At 43.2% G+C, this 22723-nt stretch overlaps 1 protein-coding gene across 4 annotated transcripts in view; it reads left to right on the forward strand.

Moving 5' to 3' along the window:
* Positions 1 to 11858: 11858 nt before the first annotated feature.
* The window catches only part of AGT (angiotensinogen), a 60150-nt gene continuing 49285 nt past the window's right edge, over positions 11859 to 22723 (forward strand). For 2 of the 4 annotated variants that reach the window (XM_063917585.1, XM_063917584.1), the window contains exons 1-2: positions 11870 to 11963; positions 13489 to 13568. The gene's annotated coding sequence lies outside the window, so the exon portion shown is untranslated. Of the gene's footprint in view, positions 11989 to 13488; positions 13569 to 22723 lie in introns of all 4 variants that reach the window. The other 2 variants (XM_063917583.1, XM_063917586.1) reach the window with 2 other exon arrangements.

The following is a 22723-nucleotide window of genomic DNA, read 5'->3' on the forward strand; positions in this document are numbered from 1 at the left end:
GAAATTGCTGACGCGTGCGCAGCTCAGCTTCATCCTCATGAAAAATTAAGTAGGGGCTCTTATGAGACAAGGCCCCCAATTCTGACACTCGCCTTGCGGATGCCAAGGCCAACAGAGTGACCACCTTCCATGTAAGAAACTTTAGATCTACCTCCCTTAAAGGTTCAAACCACTCCGATTGCAGGAATCGTAAACGAACATTAAGATCCCATGGCTCCATAGGAGGCACAAAAGGAGGTTGGATGTGCAGAACACCTTGTAAGAAAGTCTGCACCTCAGGGAGCGCAGCCAAGCGTTTCTGGAAGAAAATAGACAAGGCCGAAATCTGGACCTTGAGCGAGCCTAACCTTAGGCCCACATCCACACCTGACTGTAGAAAAAGGAGTAAGCGACCCAATTGGAATTTCTCCGTAGGAAACTTCTTGGATTCACACCAAGATACATATTTTCTCCAAATTCGATGGTAATGGTTAGACGTTACCCCTTTTCTAGCTTGAATAAGCATAGGAATGACCTTGTTCGGAATACCCTTCTGAACTAAGATCTGGCGTTCGACCTCCATCCCATCAAACTTAGTTGAGGTAAGGCTCGGCAGAGAACTAGTTCCTGCCGACACAAGGCTTTTTGATGAGGAAGAATTCTTGGAACTCTTTGAAATAATCTGAGATTCAGATAGCAAACCCTCCTTACCCCTCTTGGGACCATGATCAGATTTTGTGAACTTGTTAGTGGAACCGGAGGGTATACTTCCCTTAATTAAACCGCCCTCAGAACCAACCAGGGCTTTATATCCACCGCATGTGGCCGTGTCCACCTGGAACAATGTGTCAATAACTTTTTTTTGAGATAAAGCGGTCTTATGACCCTTTGAGGGACGTTTCAAAGGTCTTGTGTCCTTGCGGGAACCCCCCAATGGAACTTCTGTTGACTTAGACTTAGTCTGTTTGTCCTTCTTCTCCGAATCCTTGTGAATTGCTCTTGGCTTTGATACTCTTCCTTGGAAGTTTTGTCTTCGATTTATTTCCTGACCGAGAAGGATCCAGGTCTGATTCCTGAACCTGCGTCCCACACGTAGATGGGACTTGTTCTCCTTCCATGGGGATGATTTCCAAGTGTACGGTCAATGGTGTACGCTCTGCAACATCTAAAGATGTGCACTGAACATCATGTTCCAGAGATTTCTCCGGAAGAATTTGTTGTGGAATATTGAAGTCCCCTACAGCAGTACTGCAGGATATCACGTTATCTATCGAGATGTCACATCTGGACAAGTAGCCTCTGTATCTGGAAGAGGTACAATAACCTCTGTAACTGTTTCCAACAGTATTGTATTGCCAATCTGGTTTGGGCTAGAAACATAGGTTAAAGGGGATGCTGGCAGAGCCCTGTTAGTCTTAGAGACTCTCTTTTGAATTTGAGACAGAGATTCAACAACTTGTCCTAATTTTTCTTGAAAAGTCTGCCAGGTGGGAGCTCCTAAGCCTATGTGGCAATCCCTATTCGTAGTGGATCTTGGTCTCCCCGCCTGACTGAACTCCTGGTTGGGAGCCCCAGCGTCATGTTGACGTGGTTGGTGGAACAGATGTTGTTTTCTGTTCCTGAGAAACCCCTACTGCAGGTTTCCCTCCTCGCCCCTGACCCCTTCCTCTACCAAAGAAGGGGGTGGAGCCTCGGGCCCTCCCTGCTTTCCCACCACGAAAAGAATTTTGTTGCGGGCCAAAATATGGTTTCTTTGCAGGAGGCGCTGCGGAAGGAAGAAAAGACAACTTACCCGATGTAGTCTTAGATATCCACTTATCTAATGAGTCCCCAAAGAGTGCTTCACCTTCATAAGGGAGGGTTTCCACATTTTTCTTGGATTCTGCGTCCGCTGTCCACTGGTTTAACCAGAGGCCCCTGCGCGCTGACACCGCCATGGATAACGACCTTGCAGCCATTAATCCAATTTCCTTCTGGGTCCCGACCATGAATCCCGCAGAATCCTTTATATGACCTAGGGTTGTGATAATCTCATCCTTGTCAGTCTTGTCTATATTTTCTAATAGATTCTCTGCATATTTTTCAATAGCATTCGAAACCCATGCACCCGCAATAGTGGGTCTGAGGATAGTACCGCTAGCTGTATAAATAGATTTGAGTGTAGTCTCAATCTTGCGGTCAGCTGGTTCTATTAACGAAGCCATGCCTGGGACGGGTAAGGCAATCTTTTTTGATAATCTGGACACGGAGGCGTCCACCGTGGGAGAATTTTCCCACTTTGTTCTATCGCCTTCTGGAAAGGGATAAGCTATTAAGATTCTTTTAGGAATCTGATTTTTTTTGTCTGGACATTTCAAGGCATTTTCAAACACAGCATTCAATTCCTCTGAAACAGGGAAAGTTATCGCAGGTTTCTTATTTTTATTAAAATAGGCCTTTTTCACCTCCGCTGGAGGGGCATCTGTGATTTCCAACACCTCTCTGATGATTGTAATCATGGACTGAATGCTTTTTGAAAGGGTAGCATCCGCTCCCCTCATGTCATCAACGTCCCCTGTGTCGTCATCAGTGTCTGTGTCGACATTCATTATGCGTGCAAGAGAACGCTTTGATATGGCTGAGGGCGGTTGACATGAAGAAGGAGAAGGGCCTGTGTATAAGGCATCCTCCACAGATCCCCTCCAACCTTTAAATTAATTTTCAGATTGTGTAAACCTCTCATTTAACTGTGCAAGCATTAATTGTAGCTGGCCAAACATACAGAGTCAGTTCCAGAGGGATTAGGCAACACCTCATCATCCTGTGGCAGTAAAACATCACCAGTCGACAAACAGTCTCCATTGTCTGAGTCATTCTCATTCGACATGTTAATGTGCCTTTCACACATACACACACAGGGATATTTTGTATAAAACAATTCCTTTACTGAGAATATCAGATTACCACAGAAAGTAAGAGCCAGCTCCACCCAGCGCTTCTAGAAGCGTTTAAATATAAACCTTCAACGCTAATTTGTTAACCTAAGTTGTTATTCTATAATATCTATGTATAAACACCAAATAAAGCACCAATAGTACTGCTCCCCCTGTTCTATAACACCCTGGTACCACAGTGAGTTAAGAAGGTCAGCGTTTCCTGCAGCCTGTCCTCTGCGGTGACTGCAGCTGAAAATGGCACTGGTGAGCTTGCTGGATCTGAAAGAGAAGAAGCCCTGCCCCCAAGATGACGCGGCTCTCCCGCATTTTTGTTATTTTAACTGGCCCAAGGGATTCCTGGTAAACGGTGGGTTTTACACCCCTGTTTACTGTGTGACCAGTATGGAGATTATTGCTGGCTCAGAGCGCCCCTCCCGCGCTCTGCACCTGTGGACTGCCTGTTGTGAGTCAGTGGAGCGCAGCCTGCTGCCGCTGCGCTCCATTCCCCTCAGCCGCCATGGACACCAGCTTTCTGTCTGATGGATCGCTGGTGTTAGTACTCACCACCTTGTCACCTTCTGGCAGCTGCAGGGGGTGGTGGCTGGCGCTGTAGGAGTGAGCGTTCGCCATCGGGGGCTATGCGATCATCACCCTTCAGGAGCTAATGGTGTCCTGTCAGCAGAGCAGGAGCCATTAACTCTTCAGGAAGTTGGTTCCTGCTCCTTCCCCCTGCGTCCCACGAAGCAGGGAGGCTGTTGCCAACAGCCTTCCTGGAGATCTTGAACTTAGAAATATCCATTTCTGAACTCCCTCTGTGGAGCTCACTGGAAGTGCGTCCAGCTCTCTCGGCACAATTTCTAAACTGAGGTCTGGAGGAGGGGCATAGTGCCCACACTATAAAAATGTTATAGTGCCAAAGGCTCCACACGACCCGTCTATACCCCATGGTATTTATATGGACCCCAACATCCTCTAGGACGTAAGAGAAAATTCCAAAAGGAATGTAACATAGTAACATAGTATCCAAGGTTGAAAAAAGACAATTGTCCATCGGGTTCAACCTATTTGTGGTCTCCTATGCACGATTATTTTGTATAAAATTTTGACTGAAGTTGCTGACTGCCGTTCCGATTAACCCCTCTTTTTTATAATAACCATAGTGCGTGACTATGCCCCGTAACCCTGGATATCCTTATCCATTAGGAATTTGTCTAACCCATTCTTAAAGGTGTTGACTGAGTTGGCCGTTACAACTCCCTCAGGCAGGGAATTCCAAACACGTATCGTCCTTACCGTAAAAAAGCCTTTGCGCCGTATTGTGTGGAATCTCCTCTCCTCTAACCTGAGCGAGTGTCCACGAGTTCTCTGTGTTGATCTAACCAAAAACAGGTCCTGCGCAAGATCTGTATATTGTCCCATTATATATTTGTAAATGTTGATCATGCCCCCTCTTAATCTCCTCTTTTCCAGTGTAAACATGCCTAGTCTTGCAAGCCTTTCCTCGTATTCCAGCGTCTCCATACCCTTAATTAGTTTGGTCGCCCGCCTTTGAACCTTTTCTAGCTCCAGGATATCCTTTCTGTAGTAAGGTGCCCAGAATTGTACACAGTGTTCAAGGTGTGGCCTCACAAGTGATTTATATAACGGGAGTTTAATACTCTCGTCCCTAGCATCAATTCCCCGTTTTATGCATGCTAATATCTTATTAGCCTTCTTTGCTGCAGTCCTACTTTGGGTACTACTGCTTAGTTTGCTATCTATGAGGACACCTAAGTCCTATTCCAGTACAGAATCCCCTAATTTTACCCCATTTGGTAGGTAGGTGTTATTTTTGTACTTGTTACCACAGTGCATTACCTTACACTTGTCTGTATTGAAGCGCATTCTCCATTTCGCTGCCCAAGCTTCTAATTTAACTAAGTCATTCTGAAGCGACTCAGCATCCCCCTCCGCATTTATAACTTTACACAATTTGGTATCATCTGCAAAAATTGACACCATGCTCTCTAGACCTTCTGTTAGGTCGTTAATTAAAATATTGAACAATAGCGGTCCTAATACTGAGCCTTGCGGCACACCACTTAGCACTTCAGTCCAAGTTGAAAAAGATCCATTAACCACAACGCGCTGCTCCTTATTATCTAACCAGTTTTTGACCCAAGTGCATATTGTGCTTCCTAGCCCTGATTCTTGTAGCTTGTAGATAAGTCTCATGTGTGGTACAGTATCGAGCGCTTTGGCAAAATCTAAAAAGATTACATCCACCTCTTTACCCTGATCTAGGTTTGCGCTTACCGTTTCATAAAAGCCAAGTAAGTTGGTTTGACAGGATCTGTCCTTCATAAACCCATGTTGATTCCTTTTAATGACCTTATTGACTTCAAGGAAAATCTGAATACTATCTGTTAGAACACCTTCCAATACTTTCCCCACTATAGATGTAAGACTAACTGGTCTATAATTACCTGGTTCAGCTTTACTTCCCTTTTTGAATATAGGCGCTACTTCCGCTATACGCCAGTCTTTGGGAACCATACCTAATATTACTGAATCCTTAAAGATCAAAAATAGCGGTTTTGCAAGTTCAGAATGAAGCTCCATTAGAACCCTTGGGTGAATACCATCGGGACCTGGTGACTTAATGTTTTAATCGGTCACAGACTACTTCCTCGCTTAAATAAGTACCTATACAAATAAGTACAATGACATAAAAAAATTACAGGAGCAAAGGTACACAATCTCACCTGATGGGAGGGTCCACTGGTAAGTGACCACCGATCGGTCAGGTTCCGGAACGCGTTTCGTTCTATAAATGCCTTGAAAAAGATCTTTTTAATGCTCGAAACGCATTGATAGCAGAGAGAAGCATTTGACTATTGTGATACACGGTCTCTTCGTTTGGGATTTGGACATTTGGGGCCGCGACTGAGAAGGATTTATTCCGGAACCTGACCGATCGGTGGTCACTTACCAGTGGACCCTCCCATCCGGTGAGATCTTGTACCTTTGCTCCTGTAATTTTTTATGTCGTTGTACATTTCCTTTCGGAATTTTTTTAAATGCTTGGACATTAATTTTTTATGGAATAAAACCATTCAAGTTTTTACATTGTCGGGCTTATGGATACCGAAAGCTACCTTTATGTGATTAAGAATATCTTCTGAACTGTGAGCTGGAGTATGCTATTACTCTTAGAAACATGGAAAGATACCTTTATGTGATTAAGAATATCTTTTGAACTGTGAGTTGGGGTACGCTGTTACTCTTAGGAACATCTAAAGAAACCTTTGCATACTTTGAACTTGCACACTCATTGTGAGTTGGGTACACTCATCCGTATCTATACCATATATTGAAGATGGTGGAGGATCATCACAAAATCAACATTTACAATAGGAATTATCCCAGAGCACTTGGGTGCATTGTAAATTGTTAAATACATACTACATCATTGTATTGTTATTTCTTTTTTCTATGTACCGCCCTATATGTGAGCGGGAAAAGACTATTTGATTGGTTGAAATACATTAAGAATTATCTACATACATAAGGGAAGGTTTGATCTGGTTTTTGTTTTTTCTCAGTGCTTTGTATATATGTGTTTGCTCATATTGTGTACACTTCTAAACAGGAACATGTATCTATCACTGGCGTCAGGTGAAGGGCAAGCTGGGTAATAAAGGAAGCATGCCCCAATCAGGATGGCTGGAGGCCAGACACAAGGTAATGGCCTAATTATCTGACAGGTGAGACTGCACCGGCCACACATACAGGAGACAGGCTGCAGTTACACAGACTCACAACATAATGGCCTAATTTTCTGACAGGTGAGGCTGCACAGTCCACACATGCAGGAGACAGACTGCAGTTACACAGACTCACAACAGAATGGCCTAATTATCTGACAGGTGAGACTGCACAGGCTACACATACAGGAGACAGGCTGCTGTTACACAGACTCACCACATAATGGCCTAATCTGACAGGTGAGGCTGCACAGGCCACACATACAGGATACAGACTGCAGATACACAGACTCACCACATAATAGCCTAATTATCTGACAGGTGAGACTGCACAGGCTACACATACAGGAGACAGGCTGTAATTATACAGACTCACCATATAATGGCCTAATTATCTGATAGGTGATGCTGCACAGGCCACACACACAGGAAACAGACTGCAGTTACACAGACTCATCAATAGGGGCTCGCAACAGTATTCTAAAAAAGTACATGAGAAAACCTGGAATGCTAACAGAAATACAACATAAAAACATAAACAGAATGCAAACAGGAATGAGCCACACCGGTGGCTCATGACAATCATGAAGGTGATGGCTGTTACGACAGCCCATCTCTGTCATCAGGGACTGCGGATCTTGCCATATCTAGACAACCTACTGCTCATGGCAAACTCACAGGTAATTCTACTCAGTCGTCTCCAGTTGACGGTTACCTTCCTTGAGGCCCACGGCTGATAAATTGAAAAAAGTCTTCCTTGGTTCTATCTCAGACAATGGTACACCTGGGGGTTATTTTGGACACTCACAGATGAAGGATGTGAGTGTCCAAAAGCACAAAGTTACGAAGCTCAAATGATCTACCTGACTCCAGGGGTTCGCCTGTCGCTGACATGAAGGCTTCCGGACCAACTCTTGAGCATGGGCTGTCCTTTCTGGATCCCCAACTGGATCCTTTTGACAACGGATGCCAGTCTTCATGGCTGGGGCAAAGTGACGGAGCAACACTCATTTCGAGGTCGCTGGACAAGGTCGGAATCTCTGCTTCTGATCAATTTTCTTGAGCTGAGAGCAGTGTTCAATGCACTGTCTCAGGCTCGTCCTCTTCTGCAAAACAGGCCTATTCAGGTTCAGTCCAACAATGCCACTACAGTGGCCTATATCAACCATCAGAGCAGCACTCTAAGCTGCATGGCAATGTTGGAACTGTCCAAAATCCTGTGTTGGGCAGGACGTCATCTTCTGTCCATATCAGCAGTATTCGTCCTGGGTGTACTCAACTGGGAAGCAGACTTCCTCAGTCGTCAGGATGTTAACACCGGAGAGTGGGTTCTTCATCCAGAGGTCTTTCAACTCTTGGTGGACAGATGGGGTCTAATAGCCGTGGATGTCATGGCCTCTCGACAAAATCACAAAGTTCAGGTCTTTGAATTTTGAACCCGGGATCCTCAGGCGGCAATCGTGGACGTTCTAGCTGTCCCCTGGACCTTTCGCCTTCCTTACATCTTCCCTCTGGTGTCTCTTCTACCCCAGGTACTTCATAATTTCAAGCTAGAAGGTGGTCAACTCATTCTGATTGCGCCAGCGTGGCCCAGACGTTACTAGTTCTCAGATCTCCAGGGACTCTCGGAAGAGCAACCCCTTCTACTTCCTCAGCGACTGGATCTGTTATCTCAGTGGCCCTGCCTTCACCCGGACCTGGCCTGACTGTCCTTGACAGCATGGCTCTTGAAGCTTCACTTCTAAGATCGAAGACGGTTGTTCAGACTATGCTGAAAGCACGCAATCTGGCCTCGTCCAGTTTGCGTGCTTTCAGCATAGTCTGAACAACTAGTTTGGCACACTTCACATGGTGCGCTTCCAAATATTATGATGCCTCTAGATTCAGGACTTCACAAATTTTGGCATTTCTCCAATAAGGCTTAGACTTAGGCCTTCGTCTGTCTTCTCTCAAGGTACACATTTCTGCCTTGTCTGTTTGGTTTCAGCACAAGATCGCTTCCATACCAGATGTACACATGTTTCTTCAGGGAGTTATTCGCATTCAGCCTCCCTATGTACCCCAGTGGCACCGTGGGATCTGTCTGTCATGTTGGAGGCTTTCCAAGAGGCTCCATTTGAACCCCTTCTATCTGTGGATCTCAAATTTCTGACTGCCAAGGTCCTCTTTCTGCTGGCTATTGCTAGGAGGGTTTCGGACTTAAGTACCTTGTCCTGTCGTCCCCCTTTTTGAATTTCCATCATGTTAGGGTTGTTCTCTGGATTAGGCCTGGTTGCCTCCCTAAGGTGGTTTCGACCTTTCATCTTAACCAGGAGATTGTGGTTCTGGCCTTCATATCTCCAAACTTGTTGGTTAAAGAGCGTTCTTCAAATGTGGTTAGGGCTCTACGTGTCTATGTAGACCGTACTGACTCTTTTCCAGGAGATTGTGGTTCTGGCCTTCATATCTCCAAACTTGTTGGTTAAAGAGCGTTCTTCAAATGTGGTTAGGGTTCTACGTATCTTTGTAGACCGTACTGACTCTTTTAGATGTTCTGATTCCCTGTTTGTTCTGTTTGGTTTTTACAAATGTGGCTGGCCTGCAAACAAGCAGACGCTGGCCAGATGGATTAGAATGGTGATTGTACATGCTTACGCTCGGGCTGGCCTTCCAGCTCTGGCCTCGATTTCTGCCCATTCTACTCGGTCTGTAGGACCAGCACACAGTGGGGCATCCGCCGAACAGTTGTGTAAGGTGGCTACGTGGTCTTCAGTGAACATGTTTCTTAGGTTCCATGCCTTTGATACCTTCGCCTTCCAGGATGCTTCCTTTGGTCGTCGGATTCTCCTATTCATGCTGGCGCATCCCCTCCCTTGATATACTGCTTTGGGGGACATTCCCGATGTTCCCTGTGGAACCCTATGTACCCTGCTGCAGAAAAGGAAAGTTATGGTAGACTTTAACTCCTTTCTGCGAAGTACATAGGTTCCACAGGGCGCCCACCCTGATGCACCTGGCCTCATGGGGTTTGTATGGCATTGGCCGCTGGTTCCTTATCATGTCTGTGAAAATGTGTTCTTATGTGCCTAACATCTTTCTTCTCTCCTTCCTGCTTGCTACATTGGGCTTGTTGGCAAGACCGAGCTACCAGTGCCTGGAGGCAGGGTTATAGAGGAGGAAAGCTATGCATCCTGGGACAGCTAAAGCTTTGACTGTTGGTGCCTGGATGCCTCATCTACCTCTACACCCTGATGTTCCCTGTGGACCCTATGTAGTTCGCAGAAAGGGAGTTAACAAAGGTAAGTCTTCCATAATTCTACTTTTTGGCCTAGGGTGATGTGACAAAAGTTCTGGTACTCCAGGGCGCCGTAATTCAAAAAAGTTTGGGAACCACTAATCTAGGGCTAGAAGGGTGCACCTCCATCTGGGAGAGTCAATTTGAATGAAGTAGTCACCTGGAAGCTACATTTCAGTACTGACTTTTCTGGCGACAGAGTCTGTATACATAGGGTAAAAACTTTTTAGCTAAGCCTTCCTTATTTATGGATGTTGTCGTCTAGTCCATAGTGAACAAATATGAGAGTCGAGTGAACAATAAGGTGAGAGTGGAGGTTGTTGGCTTGATCCACTGTCATAGGATTGTCTTTTTTGCGGCTCCTGCTATTTTTGTTGAAAGTAAACTGTACCTTTAGGTATGATACGGGATGTTTCCGGAGAGAATTTACTCCAGAAAACCCAATTAGGCGACATAGGAATACTAATGTGTAGGGTGTCCGTTTTACAACAGTGTACCCCATCCCAGAATTTCGTAGCCTTAGGGCAGGACCAGAGGCAATGATGGATATCTGATTCCAGCAAACCGTATTTGTAGCAGTTTGATTTATCAGATTAATCTATCAAAAACTTTCATTTGGGGGTGTAGAAGGCCCTATGTAAAATTCTGTAATTAATTTCTGTGTAAGATGCAGAAATCAAGTCTTATTTGACTGTTTTGTGGTCTTTACCATTTGGGGAAGATAGAAGTCTGGGAAAGTCTCCTTCCATTTGGCCAAAGCAGAGACTTTACGTTAATGATTGGCTATGGAGATACCCTGCAAACCGGGTAACTGCTCAAAATGTCGATTGAATGGGTCTATAGCTAAACTGAAGAATAAGGGTGACAGTCGTCATTGTCTAGTCCCCCTGTGCAGTGTGAAAAAAACTGGTATTCAATGCGATAATAGTCAAGCAGGCAGTCAAGGAGTAATATAAGAGTATCTGAAAAATATGAGTAAACTCAGGGCCAAAGCCTTGGAAATTAAAGATGTGGATGAGATGTTGCCAATAGACTCTGTCAAGGGCTTTGTCCATATCACAGCTGACTGAAATAGATTTTGTTTCATGGGCCTGGTCTTTTTTCATCTCTTAATGGATCACCTTTTTTGTATTGAAAAATAATAAAGGTAGTGATCCTTAGACCACATGATGTGTAATGTTATCCATCCTGGCGAGGGGCCACTTACAGTACCACAGACCAATATCAGGCCCAGCCCTCTTTAGACAAGGGCTGATTATGATAGTCCCTACAATATGGATGCAACAGATCTGTCCAACAGGTGACCAAGGACCCCATGCTTTCTCATAATAGGTCACCAGTGAAGCCTAGGTCACCAACCGATGATCTGGCTCTGATTTATTTGCACACATTTTGGTGATTCAAAAGAGAACCGGACTGAATTTGCTCATTGCAAATTATCTTGTATGTGCAATCTGGAATGGAATGGAAGGTACCTCCTTTATTCACTTAAAATAAGAAATAGATACAAGATTTCTAGTACAGTAGTTTCCATATTCTGGACAAGTCTTCAGACATGTATTAATTCATGAAATGATATCACTGACTACTTCTTGTTTATGGAACTAGTTCTAAGAATAAAAAAAGTATTGATGTTGAGTACCATTGAGTGCCATCACATGAAGAGCACTGGAATTTAAATAGTTTAATTGGAAGCAGATTTTGTGCAAAAAAACCCAAAACAAATAAATAAACCCCTGCCTTGTACATCCTGCATGATTATTTACTTTTACATATCACGCTGTGGTAATATTAAACAGTTTATTATGAAACACTTTTGTTCTCTCTTCAGTTCACGAAACCAGATGGACAATGTAGATGAAGGGACAAAAAAAGAAAACAACAAGTGATCACAGAACATCCTGAACAGGCAGGGGCCCTCTCACATGAGCTAATAAGTAACTGTAGTTATGCAACTGCTGATGTAATATTTGAAGCAAATATACGTTTGCCCCAGGTTTCAACAGAAAGCAGCAAAAACTAGGCAAAAGCAGAAACCTTTCCAGAAAGGTATGTGCACCACATTAATTTCCATGTAAGTTATAATTAGCATTATAATATATAGCAATGCTTTGAAAACTGTAATCAGTATTACAACCTTAGTTATTTAGATTTTCAAACTTTGTTTAACATAATTACAATTGCTAAACATAATATATAGCATATAAGAAGCAATTATGTTATATTAATTATTCTGTGCAATGACCTTACATAGATTAGAGTCATCAACTAATTCAGACACCTTATTTTCTATAAATACCGATGGATATACCATACTAGAAGATCAATTTTCTCATTGCTTTTTACAATTATTTTCCTAATGTGTCATTTAATTGCTCAATAGTATCAATTTTATATGACTTGCTGTTTATTCACTTAAACCATTTTGGGAATTATTTGCTATCTTTAGTAATTAGCCATGTCCGCTAACCAGATTTCCTTTTTACTGTACATATCTTAATGCATGTTGTGATTACTATTCCCTAAATGCCTAAGCATACAAATTTGGGGTCAGTCTGAGCGCAGAGAAGCGTACAATTCTACATACGGACAAATATATGCATTTTCTCTGTTAATGCAAAGCAGAGACTATTACAGCTCAACCCTTCGCTGGGACGGAGGGCATAACAACAACATAACTAGAACATACAATGCTATTGAATTACAACGGTAATTTGGGTATTGTAATGGGTAACTGAAGTAGTTGGTTTTAAATACCAAAATTTGATTTCTAGCTCTATAATGACACATAAACAAATGGATATATTCTCTAACGCATGGCTTTGTCTAATGGATTTAAATCAGCGACTGTAATAAATGCTAAACCTTAGTGTATGGGGTCAGGTTAATTATTGATGAGCCCACTTCTCATACCCATCTTACCCCGAACTTTCAGATCTTATGGGGCTGCACACAAAATTTAGCAAGTAGGGCGCTACCGTAAGTGCATCCTATGGCCGCACTTACCCGTACTGTGAGCTGCCTTGTAGCACATTTAATTGGCCCTTTTATACTGTATGGTATTGGTATTTTGTGCTAATGCATGAGACACATGTTCTTATTTGTTTTTGCATTTTAATATTTTACAGAATTGTATTATAGGGATGACACATTAAACACTACAGTACACAACACAGCTTGCGGAGAGTATCATATTTTAGAGGTGTAAAATGGCTGAGGCATAGTGCACTATTCTCTATATTTGTGTAGATACACCTAGATTTCACCAATGCAGATATATTTATGGTACTAGATGGCCACATTTGGGAGGAGTTTGATGGGCAGCACTTTCTGAGTAAGGCGTAGGTACGGGATTAATAGAGTACATATCTGAGCAGACATTTCAGAAGAGAAGCTTACAACAGACAGAAGTACAAAGTAATAAAAACTGTCCCCTCCTCTTATGATTAATTGTAACCATAAATGAGAGGACAGTCTTTTAGGAGAAAGTGGTCTTTTTTTTTTTTTTAAATGAGGGGTGGTTATAAAGTGATAGGAGGTTGGGCTTGATCAATATTTACTCTTTTGCACACAGCATTTTCAGATTTGATTCCTCTCCGCCAATCTAGGCACACTTCTAGATACCTGAGGTGTTTTCAACTTGTGTGCAGTTAGGTAAGTACATTCAACCAATTTAACTTACTTTACACAGAAGCTGCTTAGAACTGTTGTGTAAAGCAAGTATATTTTTCAGAACTTTTATAACTGCAGTTAAGGAATATTCAGAGGAATTGTTTCATATACAGGACAAACATACATTTGCAGTATAAGATTATTAAAGTACACATGTGCAGGTGTATTTCATCACCTATACAATCTCTGCTTTTCATCCCATGACTAGAGCTAGTGGTGGGACTGGATTTATATATATATACAGGTTGAGTATCCCATATCCAAATATTCCGAAATACGGACTTTTTTGAGCGAGAGTGAGATAGTGAAACATTTGTTTTCTGATGGCTCAATGTACACAAACTTTGTTTAATACACAAAGTTATTAAAAATATTGTATTAAATGACCTTCAGGCTGTGTGTATAAGGTGTATGTAAAACATAAATGAATTGTGTGAATGTAGACACACTTTGTTTAATGCACAAAGTTATTAAAAATATTGGCTAAAATGACCTTCAGGCTGTGTGTATAAGGTGTATATGAAACATAAAAGCATTCTGTGCTTAGATTTAGGTCCCATCACCATGATATCTCATTATGGTATGCAATTATTCCAAAATACGGAAAAATCCCATATCCAAAATACCTCTGGTCCCAAGCATTTTGGATAAGGGATACTCAACCTGTATATATATATATATATATATATATATATATATCATATGCCTTCTTTGATGCCAGGAATTATCCCTCTAACTTCCTTTCAGAGAGGGAGAGACTTTGTATCGGTGCAGGTGGTATGTCCTGCAGCTGTGCATCCGTAACAACAGTTTCCTTAAGTTCCTAGAGGGACCCAGTAATTCTGCTATGAGAGTCTCAACAGGTGCTAGCAACCTTACTTGTCAGATGCTTGATTATAATGAGCGTAACAGTTCACATGAGAGATATTAAGAAATTGGGTATGAGAGTTGAGTGTGTACTCCCAAAAGTACTGAGTATGAAAGGGCATTAAATGGAACAATAGAGATATTCTGGTCTGGAGCAGTGTTAAAACAGGACAAGGAGGACAGAGAACAGGACTGAGCAGGTAGAGACCAGTTCTGGGAATTATATGATGCTGTAAATGCAATTAGTAACTGTACATGATAGAAAAAGCATTATTAAATGTGATTGCTTATTTAATAACTGTGATTAGTCATACATGGTCTGTCACCCTTTTTATTTGTCTCCAAGAGATTGTACTACACAACTTTATCTGTATCCGCACTTAGGGACTTAATCAGGTCTGCAACTTGCCCGAGTAGGCACCAAATGATCGCACTGGCTGTGAACGTCTCTGCCTGATGGACAGGCAGAGGCGTTTGCAGGACGGCGATGTGGCGTTGCAGGGGTGAGATGCTATGAACGGGGCGGGTCATTTTCTGGGCGGCAGCATGATGTCACATGGAGTGACTCTGAAGGAGCAGCCGGGCTGCTAAGGCAGGGGATCGTCCATAGTTTCTGTGACTGCAATTAAATTGCGGACACAGCCGTTGGGCGAGACGGTCAGCATGCTAGGTGCCCTTGCCCTACGCTGGGCGCCCCCCAGCATGTGATAGAAAAGATTGCAGATTCTGCTTTCTAGCAGAATCTGCACTCCAACCTGTATAGGGTTCTTAAGTCCTAATTCAGGTTGGATCACTATTGAGACAGAAATTGCGATTTTCTCAATCCTGCTTCTGCTAATGCATGTTAAGAGCCGCCCAGAGAGTTAAAATACCCACGATGCATTCACAAATTTGCATATGCATTTGCATAATTGCGATGCATGCGCAGAAACTGAGAACCATCGACCACCATTGACAATACCGGTAGACCCATGCTTGTGCAGGATATATGCGACTGCAGTCGCATTGGCGCCATGTTTTCAATCGCAGATGATGTCAGATGTACGCCCCCAAAATTTCCATGACATGCCTGTGTTTTTTCAACCACTCCCCGCAAATGCCATGTAACCTCCCACAAACAGAAACACTTCCTGGCAATCGTTATACAATCGCAGATTGCTGGGCCTGCAGTTGCATTGAGTTTGCATATTGGCCTTCGAGCACACGTGATGCGGTTGCAGCACATTCAAGTTGTACGATAATTAGCGATTTTGCTAAATTGCAACTGAAGCTGAATTAGGCCCTTAGCACATATTTTATTGTTGTTAAATCAGCATGAGACAATTGTATATGTGAAACTTCAGAGTGGATTTACTAAAGGTCATTTTTGGTTGATTGTAATAGATCTAAAAAATCAATAAAAATCAGTGTTGCACTTCTAGGGCCAAAATACACCATTATTAATATTTAAAAGTTAATATTGAAAAAAATCACCTGTAGCAAATGGGAGTTTCAGTCCCCGAAACCCAACATGAATGAGATAGATTTTCATCTATTGTAAATTGATCAAAATTGACATTTAGTAACCCCCCACCCTGTTGTTCACTATAGTGCAGAGAATTGTGCTGGACCCTGGTTGCGAGTTGCAGAGTCTGTAGATGTAGGTAATAATATACATGCACCTGCACCAGAACACAGGGGCTACGCAAATAAGAGGAACATTCTTGGAATTGTTGTAGACCTTGTGATGGATGTCTATTTGTTAAATTAGAGAAAGAATATGAGTGCGCTGTCAGCGGCAGCCAGTAAAGGGGGGGTCAGCCCCTGAGTAAAGTGGAACAACAATATAGAGATATATACTGGCGCCGGCTGTGAGACCAATAAGGGACGATAGTTTGTTAAGATAAAAAATCACACATTTTTAATAAACATATAAAATGGTTAATTGAATAACTCAGAAGTGGTCACACTATCTTTATCTGTTCCTAAATCAGAAACAAAGGATGTTACAAGATGTTGATTAGGACCAATTGGATCCCACTCATGGTGTATATTATATGTACACAGTCTCCGGTTAGGACTCCCTCCTCATTATTTTTTGGTTCACTTGAGATAATAGTAATTACCCAGTCCTTATGGATGTTATCCCCAGGATCTCAGTTTAGCAAGTGAGGATCCAATTAGCAGCAGGGGAATGATTCCAGGTTGCAGTGGGCTTGTAGTGTCCAATAGGGGCAAAGAGTCCAATTGTTACCGGAGATACCAGGTGTATCCAAGGCTGATGGTCAGTGTCCTTAGCTCAACGCGTTTCGCTGGTCTGATGGCTGCCAGCTTCCTCAGGAGCTCAGCTGACCACACAGGAGAGGCTGCACATCAGTGTTACATACACTGTTAAATCTTGATAAAGACGCCGTTGAGCGTCGAAACGCGTTGATACAGTGCAATATTGATGTCCAAATCAGTTCATTCATTGAGGGGAACATATGACATTATTGATATCCGGATCACATTGTGTCAGCTGATTTCCATCTCTGTTCCCATTTCTGGTATGGCTGGTTGTCTATATGTATTTTATTTTTAATAAAAAGGGTTTACTTTGCCCTAATTGGCTTCCCTTTTTTAATTTTATACTCACCATATGAGTGATATCCATCCTCACTATACGGGCTACAGAGAAATCTTCACAGAAAAGAAACCTTTATGTGCTTTCTACCTTATATATATACAAGTAAGCATACACGTAAGGATACATTGTCACGTCTTCACGACATCACTTTGGGTGACCCCATAAGAAGGTGGATGTCGGATCTCTCTTGGGACCATTTTCCATCACTTCGTTTTTTCCCCCACACAGCGGAAAGAACTTCATTGTTTATACAGGATTACACTATTTTGTGTTTTGTATTTCTTCTGTTTCATGTAATATCACTATCGCTGTGAGGATCGTTCAAACGAGGGGACATTTGGAGCGCAGAAAGTGAGACTGTACTTTTCTTGTTACATATTGTCTTCATAGGTTGGTGACCTATTTGTACTGTCTATTGCTGCTCCATTTTGCAGCACCTAAGGAGGAATTTTTCTGTTCTACTGTAGTACAGGAGGTAATACAAATAAAAAATGTAATAGTAAAAGCCCACTGCCCAGCTTCAATTGATGTGGGAAAGGTACACTGATTTGACACATCTCAGGTCAATGCATGGTAAGTCAACTTTTGAGATATATATATATATATATATATAAAATAAAATCACAGTACAAAGTCCCGGGAAGCCGCACTGACACTCTCAAATATTAAAAATGCAGGTGTCCGGTTAAAGTAACAATGATATATCGACACATATCCATCCCGCAACTCCAAGGTTATGGGAAAGACAGAACCAGCACACTGTCGAATTTCAAGCAGTTTTTACTCCATGTGCCAAACAAACATTAAGCACTGGGCTCAGCATATACTCATCATTTAGAAGCAATTGATAGCCACTGGTATACTCCCAAACAGCCGTTTTCGGAAGTTCTGTAGATACTTGCACACTCCAATAAATGAATATACAGTATGCGGTGCTCCCTTAAGTCTGTTCCATTACAGTCCAAGTAAACAAAGCCAATATAGGAAAGAACAAACCATTGTGGCACCAATAATGCCTTAGCTGCACGTCCATAAAAAAGCTTAGAGTTGTAAAAGTTAATATCAATATATTATCAGTCCGTCGACCTCGGTCAGTAAATGACCGTTCAAGTCACTGCATCATGCCATTGCCACCCTGCATAGTGTAGAGCCATCTGAAGGCAGACATCCCGCAGCAAACAATATAAATACTTATAGATCTACATTAATTACTTTCTGGTGAGCTGCCAGCCATCCCGCTCCCCCCGGCGTGCGTTCCACCAGTCTGCGCATGTGCCACCAGCCTACAATCATTTCCTACACTCCGGTCCAATGATGCACACATGCGTTCCACAGGGCTACTAGCTTATGACTATTGTGTTACAAATACCGTTGCGTCACTTCCGGGGACGCGCCCCCCAATCAAATAGGTTGCTCAGGCTGTTTCTATGGGAACCAGGCACCGTGAGCGACAGGCTGCCGCATGCACATCACTGCCAAGTCTTCCGTACAGCACTATACCACCAACGTAGTATGCCCACTACTATATACATATGTTAAAGATATTATGATTATTGTTGTTATTAAGGACCATCAAGGAGTCTCTTACATGTAAATGGTGCAGCGCGTCTGGGGAGCAAACAGCACTGGGGTTGCTAAAGGCAACAACAGCTTGCTATACTCATATCAACCACATGTCCATATTTTAATAGTTATATCTACTATATATTCAGAATCTAATATATAAAAATGAAAATCTGTCCTTCTGTCTTTCTATACAAATCCACAGTTTACAAGCGAAGATCGTGAAATTTTACATACGAGTGTATTAAACCACGGCGGAGGCAACAAAAACAATTAGAAATCCCTAGCACCCCTAGGGGGGAGACAGCAGCACAGAGTATATTAGGAGACAGCATAACTTCGGATTTGCTGGAGCAATGTACTCCAATATTGGTACACATATGCCTTTCAATCTGGCAACAAACACTGTGGGGGGGAAGACACCCCTAGCACCCCTAGGGGTGAGGCAGCAGCACTGAGTATTTCAGCATACATCAAAACTGTGGAAGACCTGGACCAATTTACACCAAACTTGGCACACATATCACTTACAATCTGGGAACAAAGTCTGTGGGGGTTAGACACCCCTAGCACCCCTAGGGGTGGGAAAGCAGCATAGAGTAATTCAGGACACAGCACACCTACCGACTGCCTGGACCAATTTACAACAAACTTGGTACACATATCACTTACCAGCTGGGAACAAACACTTTGGGGGTAAGACACCCCTAGCACCACTAGGGTGAGGCATCAGCACAGATTTTTCAGCAGACAGCATAACTCTGGACAGTAGCGGATCTTGCCACGGGCAAGCAGGACTTTTGCCCGGGGCGCTGCCTTCCGGAGGTCGCCGGCACCATCCGCAGGGCGCCGCACCATGGCAAGATCCGCTACTGTTTGGCAGTGCCCCCCGCTGTGAAGGGAACTAGACGCTACCCTTCTAGTTTCCCTTCGTTGAGAGGACCTTTGCTGTGCGGTGCGCAATGACATTATTGCGCACCGCACAGCATTGTGGGACTGGCACAGACGCTAGGGGTCATAATTGACCTCTAGTGTCTATCTATGCTGTGCTATGGGAGAGACGTCATGACGCCATGAGGAGAGGAGCGACGCCGGCGGAGGTCTGCAGCGGTCGGGAATCAGGAGCGGGGATAGTAAGTATTCATTTTTTTGGGTTTTTTTGTAAGCGGCGTTACTGTACAGGGGGCACAAATGGGAGCACAACTCTACAGGGGGCGTAACTGACCACGCCCCTGTATGAAGCCACACCCCTATTTTTCACCCGGGGCGTCACAAGGGCTAGAACCGGCCCTGACTCTGGAATGCCTGAAGCAAGTTACACCAAACTTGCTACACATATGAGTTATACTCTGGGAACAAACACTGTGGGGGTAACACACCACTAGCACCCCTAGGGGTATGCCAGCAGCACAGAGTATATCAGGACATGCATGATATGTCAGTGATGACAGGGCTGCATGTGACTGGGCCAGTGACATGATGTGAGGAAGGGAATGCAGGTAGCACAAACCCACAGATTGAGAGTTTTATATAGTGGAAGTAGCACTGTCCCCCAGCAGCACAGAGTATATCAGGAGATACATAATGTGCTGCGCTATATAAGAAACTGTAAAAAAATATCTATAATTTCACATGGGCACTGACATGATGTGAGGAGGGGAATGGAGCCAGCAGGAAGCTACAGACTGAGAGTTGTATAGTGGGAAGAGCAGGGTCCCTTGGGGGACCAAATAGGGGTCCAGCCACTACACAAAGTGCGTCAGGGACGCAAGATATGCCTATATACTAGATCTCCAACCAACGTATATTAACAAACAACTATCATTCTAATTTACCATCCTCATCCCGTCGCAAAGCACAGGTATTCAGCTATCTACAATGTTATTTATACTGTGTGTTTAATATTTAAATTTATTTTTCTTAAAATCCCGGGTCATGCCGGGTTCTCCAGCTAGTATCCAATAAACGTGTGCAAAACACAGTTATGTCTACCCGCAGATGAAGCTCCACACATATATTCATAAAATACCCCTTTCACATCTCCAATGCCAGATCCCACCCGGGAATTGGAAATGGGTCCTTCCCGGGTGGGATCCAGCATTGGAGACTCTCTCTACCCCTTTCACTGGCTGTCCGACCCGGCAATATGCCAGGTCAGTTGCCATAGCAGTGGGGGGCGGAGCCGGTGGCAGGGGTGGAGGCGGCACTGGGAGATGAGCTCATCTGCGCGCCGCCTCTCCCTATCTAGTAAACGGGTCCCGGGTCGCATCAACTCGTGAATCCGTTTATGCAGCCACTGACCCGGTAATCAACTCAGGAATAACACTGCTTATAACCCCGGTTAAATTAACGGGTCAGGCAAACTGGAAATTCGGAGCTTGCGCATTCAAAGCGCACACTGACCCGTGTCGACACGGCAATATGCCGGGTCGATACCGGGTTATTTGTGTGGTGTGAAAGGGGTAAAAGAGTGCCAACTGCAATGCTGACATCCATGAAAAATGCTAAATAATTACATTAAATCACATAAATAATTACACAGTCATAATAAATATCATGTAGAACCACCAAATGTATGGTCCTACCAAATATCAAGTAGGACCACATAAATACAACACACATGCGGTGGAACACACGCCGGGGGAGCGGGATGGCTGGCAGCTCACCAGAAAGTAATTCATGTAGATCTATAATTATTTATATTGTGTGCTGCGAGATGTCTGCCTTCAGATGGCTCTACTCTATGCAGGGTGGCAATGGCATGATGCAGTGGTCTTGAACGGTCATTTACTGACCGAGGTCGACGTACTGATAATATATTGATATTACCTTTTACAACTCTGTTTAAGCTTTTTTATGGAAGTACAGCTTAGGCATTATTGGTGCCACAATGGTTGAATAAGATAGTTTGTGATTTTTAAGCTGAGCCACCGTGATTTGTTATTCATTTCTGAGTGTCCAACTTGGGTGAAAGTAAAAATTTGTTTTTCTATGATGAACTGAGTGCCCTTTCCTATATTGCCTATATATACTGCATATATATATATCTATAATATATGTTGGGTTCGTGTGACAGGCGTTTGAGATCCAGCCGGTCACCATACCGATGCGGGGATCTTGAGCGTGGTGGCTTTCTGCACTTGCCAAAGGTTCTATTCCCACTCTATGGGTGTTGTGGACACCCATGAGTGGGAATAGTCCCCGCCAGTCGGCGTGCCGACTGTCGGGCTTTCAAACGAGCAGGATACCGTCGATCACATCACTACATCCGAAATAAATAAATAAATAAATATATATATATATATATATATATATATGATGCAGTTAATTTGCCGCCTGTTGGGATCCCGGTGCTCAGGATACAGACTCCAGAATCCCAACCACCGACGATGCTGCCAGCTGGAATCTCGGCGCACCAGGGCTATTCCCACTCATGGGTGGACAATCATGTGAAAGTTAAGATTTTTGGCAGGAATGGCAGAACAAAGCATAGCGAGGTCCCATACAAAAGTCTGGAGGCAGACTGGCATTCGCTTTGCCCTTGGTTGGCAAGTATTGTAGGCTTATGGAGTAATTGTATTATGCCCCCGTATATCTTGCGGTGTTTATTACACTCTTTAGCAGAATGTGTCTAACATTATTTGAAATTTAAAATGGTTTTCTCTCATCAAGGACCACTCCACACACTACTGTTTATTTCAAGAGCATAAAAAGCTTTTCGGTTAACTGTAAAGACACAGAAGAAAGCAAATTATGCAGCAGTGGGGACAGTCATTTTTGCAATTAATACTTGTTTGTTCTTTGAATATGTTTACATTGCAAGTAATGTTATATCAACTGTGTTAGACATAGCATCTAAGAACAAGACAAGATGGACAGAAGACATGCTTTTACAAAAATCACTTTTTTTCCCAGTAGATGCATTATCAGTGAAAAGAGCAAAAGTACGTTTAGGGGTCTGTTTAATTATAGTCGTAACTGCTGTCTAGTCAGAAAGATGGTAGTTCCAACTTTTTTAGGTCGAATCTTGATTCGACATATTCAAAGGGCTGCCGTTTTTCAGACAGGTCTGCGGCTAATCCGCCGATCCACGTGTTTTGTC

The sequence above is a fragment of the Pseudophryne corroboree genome, chromosome 4, assembly GCF_028390025.1.
Source record: "Pseudophryne corroboree isolate aPseCor3 chromosome 4, aPseCor3.hap2, whole genome shotgun sequence".
In the NCBI taxonomy this organism is placed as follows: Eukaryota; Metazoa; Chordata; class Amphibia; order Anura; family Myobatrachidae; genus Pseudophryne; species Pseudophryne corroboree.